Source organism: Megascapheus bottae, chromosome 21, assembly GCF_031878675.1.
Source record: "Megascapheus bottae isolate mThoBot1 chromosome 21, mThoBot2.hap1, whole genome shotgun sequence".
NCBI classification, from domain to species: Eukaryota; Metazoa; Chordata; class Mammalia; order Rodentia; family Geomyidae; genus Megascapheus; species Megascapheus bottae.
In genome coordinates this window covers 38,457,790-38,466,206 of record NC_143529.1, presented here as the reverse complement: position 1 = coordinate 38,466,206, position 8,417 = coordinate 38,457,790, and the positions used below count along the sequence as shown (strand labels likewise).

The window sequence follows — 8,417 nt, the reverse complement described above, 5'->3', positions numbered from 1 at the left end:
AGTGTCTACCTCGAGGAGTGTCTACCTGGAGGAGTGTCTACCTGGAGGAGTGTCTACCTCGTGGAGTGTCTACCTGGAGGAGTGTCTACCTCGAGGAGTGTCTACCTGGAGGAGTGTCTACCTGGAGGAGTGTCTACCGTGTGGAGTATGTACCTCGAGGAGTGTCTACCTGGAGGAGTGTCTACCTCGTGGAGTGTCTACCTCGAGGAGTGTCTACCTCGTGGAGTGTCTACCTGGAGGAGTGTCTACCTCGTGGAGTGTGTACCTGGAGGAGTGTCTACCTGGAGGAGTGTCTACCTGGAGGAGTGTCTACCTCGTGGAGTGTCTACCTGGAGGAGTGTCTACCTGGAGGAGTGTCTACCTCGTGGAGTGTCTACCTCGTGGAGTGTCTACCTGGAGGAGTGTCTACCTCGAGGAATGTCTACCTGCAGGAGTGTCTACCTGGAGGAGTGTCTACCTGGAGGAGTGTCTACCTGGAGGAGTGTCTACCTGGTGGAGTGTCTACCTCGAGGAGTGTCTACCTCGTGGAGTGTCTACCTCGAGGAGTGTCTAACTGGAGGAGTGTCTACCTCGAGGAGTGTCTACCTGGAGGAGTGTCTACCTCGTGGAGTGTCTACCTCGAGGAGTGTCTACCTGGAGGAGTGTCTACCTCGTGGAGTGTCTACCTGGAGGAGTGTCTACCTCGAGGAGTGTCTACCTGGAGGAGTGTCTACCTGGAGGAGTGTCTACCGTGTGGAGTGTGTACCTCGAGGAGTGTCTACCTGGAGGAGTGTCTACCTCGTGGAGTGTCTACCTCGAGGAGTGTCTACCTCGTGGAGTGTCTACCTGGAGGAGTGTCTACCTGGAGGAGTGTCTACCTGGAGGAGTGTCTACCTCGTGGAGTGTCTACCTCGAGGAGTGTCTACCTCGTGGAGTGTCTACCTGGAGGAGTGTCTACCTGGAGGAGTGTCTACCTGGTGGAGTGTCTACCTCGAGGAGTGTCTACCTCGTGGAGTGTCTACCTCGAGGAGTGTCTAACTGGAGGAGTGTCTACCTCGTGGAGTGTCTACCTCGTGGAGTGTCTACCTCGAGGAGTGTCTACCTCGTGGAGTGTCTACCTGGAGGAGTGTCTACCTCGTGGAGTGTCTACCTCGTGGAGTGTCTACCTGGAGGAGTGTCTACCTCGTGGAGTGTCTACCTCGTGGAGTGTCTACCTCGAGGAGTGTCTACCTCGTGGAGTGTCTACCTGGAGGAGTGTCTACCTCGTGGAGTGTCTACCTCGTGGAGTGTCTACCTGGAGGAGTGTCTACCTCGTGGAGTGTCTACCTCGTGGAGTGTCTACCTCGAGGAGTGTCTACCTCGTGGAGTGTCTACCTCGTGGAGTGTCTACCTGGAGGAGTGTCTACCTCGTGGAGTGTCTACCTCGTGGAGTGTCTACCTCGAGGAGTGTCTACCTCGTGGAGTGTCTACCTCGAGGAGTGTCTACCTCGTGGAGTGTTTACCTCGAGGAGTGTCTAACTGGAGGAGTGTCTACCTCGAGGAGTGTCTACCTGGAGGAGTGTCTACCTGGAGGAGTGTCTACCTGGAGGAGTGTCTACCTCGTGGAGTGTCTACCTCGTGGAGTGTCTACCTGGAGGAGTGTCTACCTCGAGGAGTGTCTACCTCGTGGAGTGTCTACCTCGTGGCATATCTACCTCGTGGCCCTCTGAAATCACTTGAGTTCCAGGATGGTTTTGGTCATGATAAACCCTCCCGTGCACCTCTGAGGATCTCTCCGCCGCATTCATGAGGGGTGCTTGTTGTGCCGGTGGTTCGTGGCACTTGCTCCCAGTGGTTCTTCATGCAATGCCTCTGTGGAAGGAGGGAAGGCTTATGGCCCTGGGAAGGGGGCATCACGGTGCCCTCTTCTGCACGTGGGGCAGAGCAGACATGAGGCAGCTCGCAGGGAAGAGTGGACACACCCAGCAATGTGCAGTGCGCTGAGCAGCAAACAGTGAGGACACAGTGGCAGAGGTCCTGCTCTGAGCACACACACAGACACACACACACACACACACACACGTATGTAGCACACAGCACCCACACCTACCACACACAACACGCACACATGTGCACACACACCACACGCACCACACGCACATGTCCATCGAACATCCAAGGCCCTGGTATATGTGGAGCCATCCTTGAACCCGCCCTCACATTTCGGGGTACTCAGACCCCCCAGAACTGGAGACAAGCCCTCAGAAAAAGCCCCGGGAGAGGCTGGCACTGGGGGGTGAGGCCCCGCTGTGCCACTGCGAGGGGCAGTGCCGCTCGCTGGCCCCGAGGCCAGGGCAGGCCCAGGCTCCAGGAAACCCGGCTTTCTTTGAGTGAGTCTGTGTCCAGCTGGAATAGGACCTGGAAGCACAGCGGTGTCCGGGGTTAGGGACTCGGGTCCTGGGGCCCCGCTTGCCCACGTCTCATTCTGTCCTGGAGACCCAACAGGCTCCTCATCCTTCGTTCTTTCTGCCCAGAACGGGGCTCAGAGTCTCACAGGCCTGATCCCCGCGGTGAGACTGTCATGGAGGGAATCGGGCATTGGCATTTCGTTGCTCTCCTTTCTGCGCTGAGTCTCTACAGCGATGGCGAGGCACCATGACTTCAAGACTCCATGGCTGCCCGACTTCCCGGAAGACCCGCTGCTGGTTCCCCAGGCTTCCCAGGGAATTTGAGTGTGTGTGCTCGTGTTTCTGTGCATGCTGGTTCTAGCACACGTGTGATCCCAGCGTCTATGCGTGTGTGTGAATGTGGTGGAGGCAGCCACACATTTGCGTTTGTGTGCACACGTGCGCATGGGTGGTGTGAGTGTGTAAACAGGCCTTGCCAGGTGTGTGCACATCCTTGGTGCAGTGGGGGCTGGGCTGAGCTGCCAAAGCCACGCAGATAGATGCCCAGGGGGCACCACAGATGCTTCCAGAAGCCAGCAGGTGGAGGAGTGGAGGCCAGGCGGCCTTTCTGGTGCTCCCTCTCCAGCAGGCTGGGAGCAGAGGTGGGAGGGGTCAGGGGGGAGGACTCCAGGTCACCATGGCCTCCCAGGACTGCAGCGAAGTCTGGATGCCCCTCACCTGGCCTGAGCGGGCCTCTGCACCCGTGTCCCCAGGAGACATGCCCTGCCATGTCACTTCAGAGCTGGAGCCCACAGGCGCTGGCATGATAACAAAGCCCAGACTCCAGGCCTTAGGGAGAGGTGCCTGCCTGGGTCAGACCCGGCAGGCCAAGGCTGTGGAGCAGTGAACCATTTTGCCTCCTTCCTCCCTCCAAGTGGCAGCCGTGGTCATTTCTGTGGCGGGTGACAGCCGCGTCAGACTGTTCCTCGAGCTGCAACGCAGAGGCAAGAACAGAAATGCAGAGACCAGGCTGTGCGGGCGTCTTTATTGTTGGGGGTGGGGGAGCCGCATGACAGTCACTGAGCTTGTAAAAATATCTCAATAAATAAACAAATAAGCAACATACACACTGGAACCGAGAAGGAAAGACAAATGGCCAGCTGACAGAACCACGGGAAAGGAAGAATTCCAGGCTTCCCTGACAGGATGCAGAGTTGAGGGAGTGCTGGAGAGAGGGAGGGAGGGGAGGAGGAAGGGGGAGAGGGAGGGAAGGAGAGAGGGACGGAAGGATGGAGGGAGGGAGGAACAGAGGGAGGGAGGGGGTCTTGGTTTTTTTCTGAGAGCCTTGGTCCAGTTTAAACAGATTGTACAAGAATGCATTTGGTTTATTAAAAATATACATTGAAGAAGGCACTTAGAGGCAAATACAAATTCAAAATCCAAGTCCTCACAGGCGGATTCCTGAATCTAGAGATTTTCAGAAAGAATAACATTCCCCCCACATACAACCCAGAAGAAAAATCCAAGTGGCAATGAGATGAGGAGGGGAGGCTGCGGGCAGGGTGCAGGGACCGCTCGGAGAAGGAGGCAGAAGTCCAGGTCCCCCGTCAACATGGCCGGTGGCCCCATGACGCTTTGCTGGAACACAGAGCGGGGCCCCTGCGAGGGGGCCCAGGCTTCAGAGGCCACGCCACGCATGCAGCCCAATTCCACTGAGCCTCAGACACGCAGATTGGTCTGGAAGAGAAAGAGAGGGAGGTGAGCGGCCACCATAATACAGTGTCCTGGGAGTGCGGCCTCTTCTGGAGGCTGGACAGGACAGGTGGCCAGCATGCTGTGAGACGGCCCTGTCCATCTCCGCTTCTTCCTTGGCTTCCTCTCCAGGAACTGGGCAGCTGAAGCCTCTTCTCCACCCTCGTCCTGTCCTCCTCAGGACAGAGCCACAACCCGAGTCAGGGGCCCCTGTGGAGGTGCCCTGGCCTGGCACTAGTGGTCACCCAGGGCTGGGGAGGCATCGAGGAGAGGTTGTAGGGGAAAAGGCAAAGGGGCAGGGAGACTTTTTTGTGATTCTACACTTGTGCTTTGGAAATCACGACAGGTTCACCGGAAATGGCCCCCGAAGTACAGGAAGAGCTCATGTCTCCTTCCTCCTCCCTCAGAAGGATCATCTCAGCCAACCAATCAACACGCACACACCACGGCGTCTTGCCTTGATCACTGTGATCAACGCATGCAGCTGAGTGCTTCCAAGCATGGCTGCAGCTTCTTCATGCCCGGCAACTGATTCAGAAGAGCACACATGCCCTCCAGAATGAGCCAGCCACACCCGGCATCCACATCTGCGCACAGCTGCCTGTACACACATGCATGCCCGCACAGAACATGTGCTTAACACAAGCACCCGCAGTCACACACACCAGTGCACGCATACACCCCTGTGCTCACAGCACACACCTGCACTCCTGCACACTCACATATGCGTTGCACACACAGGCACACCCACACAAACATACATCCCTGCACGTGTCACACACTTGCATGGTATGCATGTGTGTGTGGTACTCTGCTCAGAACAAGCCTGTCTCTCCTAGTGAAGGTTTGGTGGGAATAAAAAAAAACCACAAACGAATAACTCATCTCTTGGAGGGGGAGGGCTGGGAGGCGGGGATGAAGGAGTCAGGACGCTGTGGAGAGGGGGCCAGTGCGGGTGGCATGTCCAGGCCCATGACAAGTTTCAGGCTTTTGTCACCTGTGCCTTTAGGCCCGCTGGACCTATCCCGGGAGGGGCTGGAGGCCAGCGTCTGAGACCAAGACTCGAGGGAGGGCCGTCGGTCACTGTCCCAGGGCCCAGAGGGGGTGGAGATCCTGCCAGGCACATGAGCACTCAGCACGTGTGCAAGTGGCGGTGTGAGGAGGGCTGGGCCCGCCCTGGGCTCCAGCGCTGTGACCATGGCAAAGTCACTGACTGTTCAGCGCTTTCGTGGTACTGGCTGCCAGCTCTCCTCACTCCCGGGCGTGTGCCCCACCGGGATTTAGCAGCCCGGAATTCGAAGCGGTATTCTACAGGGACTGAAGCTGCGTTGGGGGGCATTTGAAGGCTTCTCTGGGCTGCTTCCCTTGTTAAATGAAGCAGAGATTTCAAAAAGAGTAAGACAGATCTTCTGTAAAACTTGTGTGCATGAAACACACACACACACACACACACACACGCACACACACACACTCCTTTTTTGAGTTCAGAGCACTCCAAATATTGAAGCCTTTTTAAGTGGTCTTGGGCAGAAAGTCAAAGGCTGCTCTCTCTTGGAGAATGTGGTTGTAATTAGATAATTAATGGGGGATAGAGAAAGCTAAATGGAAGCCTTCCTCAGAGGGAGGAAATGATTCCAGCCGCTTTTGATATATGAGCTGAACCAGCCCTCTGAGGGGAAATACAGTACTGCGCACAAAACGCCAGGAATGGCCATCCCGGGCAGCGGTGGGTTTGGGGGCTTGTCACAGGCCCGGGGGGCCCTGGGCCCAGGCAGAGGCGCGGCAGGTTCGCGGGTCTGGACAGAGGACCTCCGGGGTGTCACCCCGACCCGGCCACGTCTGCGGACACGGACGGCGCGCTCCACAGCAAATGTGAAACATCTGGCCTGGAGACTGCCTCCTGCACGAGGGCCACCTGGAGCCGGGCGTGTGGCCGGCGTGGACCCTCCTCAGCGTGGCCCAGTGGAGCAGAGACTAGGCCAAGGGTTCCTCCAGTGGTCTCGCTCCCACCAGACCCCTGCACAAGATGGGCTTTACACGACTCTATGCCTCAGCCAAAGCAGAAGATGAACACGCATGGAAAGTCTCTAGACAGTGATTAGAGAATGTCTAAGACCAGTCATCTCCCTCCCTTCCTTTCCTCCCCTCTTTCCCTTTCTCCATTTCTTCTTTCCCTTTTTCCATCCACGCATCCATGGATCCACGGATACACTCGTGCTGACAGGGCTGTGCCCGGCCTGCAGGGCAGAGCTGACACACGGCTGTCCCCGGCCTGCAGTGCGGAGCTGACACAGGGCTGTCCCCGGCCTGCAGTGAGGAGCTGACACAGGGCTGTGCCCGGCCTGCAGGGCAGAGCTGACACACGGCTGTCCCCGGCCTGCAGTGCGGAGCTGACACACGGCTGTGTCTGCCCCACACTGAACTCCCTCCCCTCGGCTGGGGCGTGAGAGGTGGAGGGTCCGGGCCTCCCCGGGCCCTGAAGTTTTCCGGGTCACTCAATCTGCTCCCGCCTTCCTGTCATCCTACCCCCCTGGGCGCTGGCTCCCGGGAGTGGATGGGGCAGGCCGAGAGGAAGGAGATGCCTCTGTGATGGAGGGGCTGACGCTGCCTTCCGACTCCAGGATCCCCAGGCAGTTTCCCACGCAGCCGGGATGCCGCCCTCTGGCTGGGGCTCCAGCCACTGAGCAGAACTCCTCGGACGCCTGCACGCACGCGCTCCGCTCAGCTTGATCGCTGGTTGAGCATTCCTAAGCTCTGAGCGTGGGGAGCTGAACAGGGCATGTGGGATATGGAAGGCACGGGTGGGGAGAGAGTGGCCCTGGAAAGGAAGGGTGGCACCTGTGGTGGGAGGAGCAAGGATGAGAAAAGGACAGCCCGATTCAAAGAAGGGGGACGCCTCAACCAACAGGAGGGACCCTGGCTGCCCCCGAGCGTGGAAAGGGGAGTCGCGTGGCTCGCAGGAGCAGTGGGTGCTAAGAGCGCACCGCGGAGCGAGGGCGCGAGGGCGCCGTGCACTGAGCCCCCGGGGGCAGCGGGGAAGAAGACAGAAGATGACAGGACAAAGGACAGGTCCCCACACTGAAGGAACTCCGGGTCTGGAAGAAGGGGAGCCATGCCATGAAGAAACATCTGGAGTCGACAGGCTTTCAGACATGAAAAGAAATGAAAAACAACCAGACCTGCAGGGGTTTCCCCCCCTGCCAGCCATCCTAGAGTCACTGCAGAGGTGCTGAGAAATGAAGACACTCAGGACTGCTGTCCCCCTGAGACTGTGCAGCTCTAACCCACGTCCAGGGGCAGATGGGACAGGAGCGGAAAGGAAACACCCTGGAGGAGCCACCAGGGCCCGTGTGTCAGTGAGCGGGGCTGAGGCAGTGAACGGGGCTGAGGCAGTGAGCAGGCCCAGCGCCCCAGCTGGCACATCCATGGGTCCCCGGGAGCCCAGGGTCCCCCCCCAGTGCTGCTGTGCCTCCTGGGTCTTCCTGTCCCAGGATAACGTGGGCAGAAGTAACCGTAGGCCGTCCTCCCTGTCCACATGGCCGTCCTTCCTGTCCAGGTGGCCGTCCTCCCTGTCCACGTGGCCGTCCTTCCTCCCTGTCCACGTGGGTGTCTGGCGCTTGCTATGTGGAGCAGGCTGGCCTGGAACTTGCGGTCGTCCTGCGGATTTCCCAGAGGCTGGAGCACACGTGCACTGCCCTGCCTGGAGGGCCGCCGAGCTGCCCACGCTGCTGTGCTGTTGGCCTCACTCATTCAAGGCCGGGCAGGGAATGGAGAACGTGCCTGACCGCCAGACACACTGGGTCTGCAGAGGCTGCAAGACCAGCAATCCAGCCTCCTCGGGAAAAATGTCCCCCAGCTCCTCGCGAAGAACAAGGCCCGCCTTCGTGGCTGACCTGTCCCCCTGACATTGTCACAGCGATTTGAAGACTGTTTCTTAGAGCAGCTGGGTTTCCCAGGCCCTCTGCAAGCTCCCCCAAGGGGGAGCCCGGATGCCTGTCCACGGGCTTGAAAACCAAGAGACAGAAGGCCCAGTGTGACACCATCTGCGACATCCACAAACCTCACAGGGCCAAACCCACAGGACCAAGCAGTGTCTGCTCCAGGAACTCAGCTGGTTAGTGCTTGACTCTGAGGAGGGGAGAGCCAGGAGGGCAGGGATGGGAGAGGAGCGCAGAGGTCAGGAGCACAGGCCAGGACCCAGCCCCTACTCAAGAGAACAGCAGCCTCGGGAAAAAGCCTTCTCTTCCCTGGGCCTCAGTGTCCTTGTTTGAACAAACGCTAGGAAGGAATAACAACGGGGCTCCTGCACAGGCGCTTGGA

The 8,417-nt window shown here is 58.6% G+C and overlaps 1 protein-coding gene across 1 annotated transcript in view; it reads right to left on the bottom strand.

Annotated features, from left to right (window-relative positions):
• Nucleotides 1-3,379: 3,379 nt before the first annotated feature.
• The window catches only part of Twist2 (twist family bHLH transcription factor 2), a 42,804-nt gene continuing 37,766 nt past the window's right edge, over nt 3,380-8,417 (bottom strand). Inside the window, exon 2 of the mRNA XM_090354432.1 lies at nt 3,380-4,082. The gene's annotated coding sequence lies outside the window, so the exon portion shown is untranslated. The remainder of the gene's footprint in view (nt 4,083-8,417) is intronic.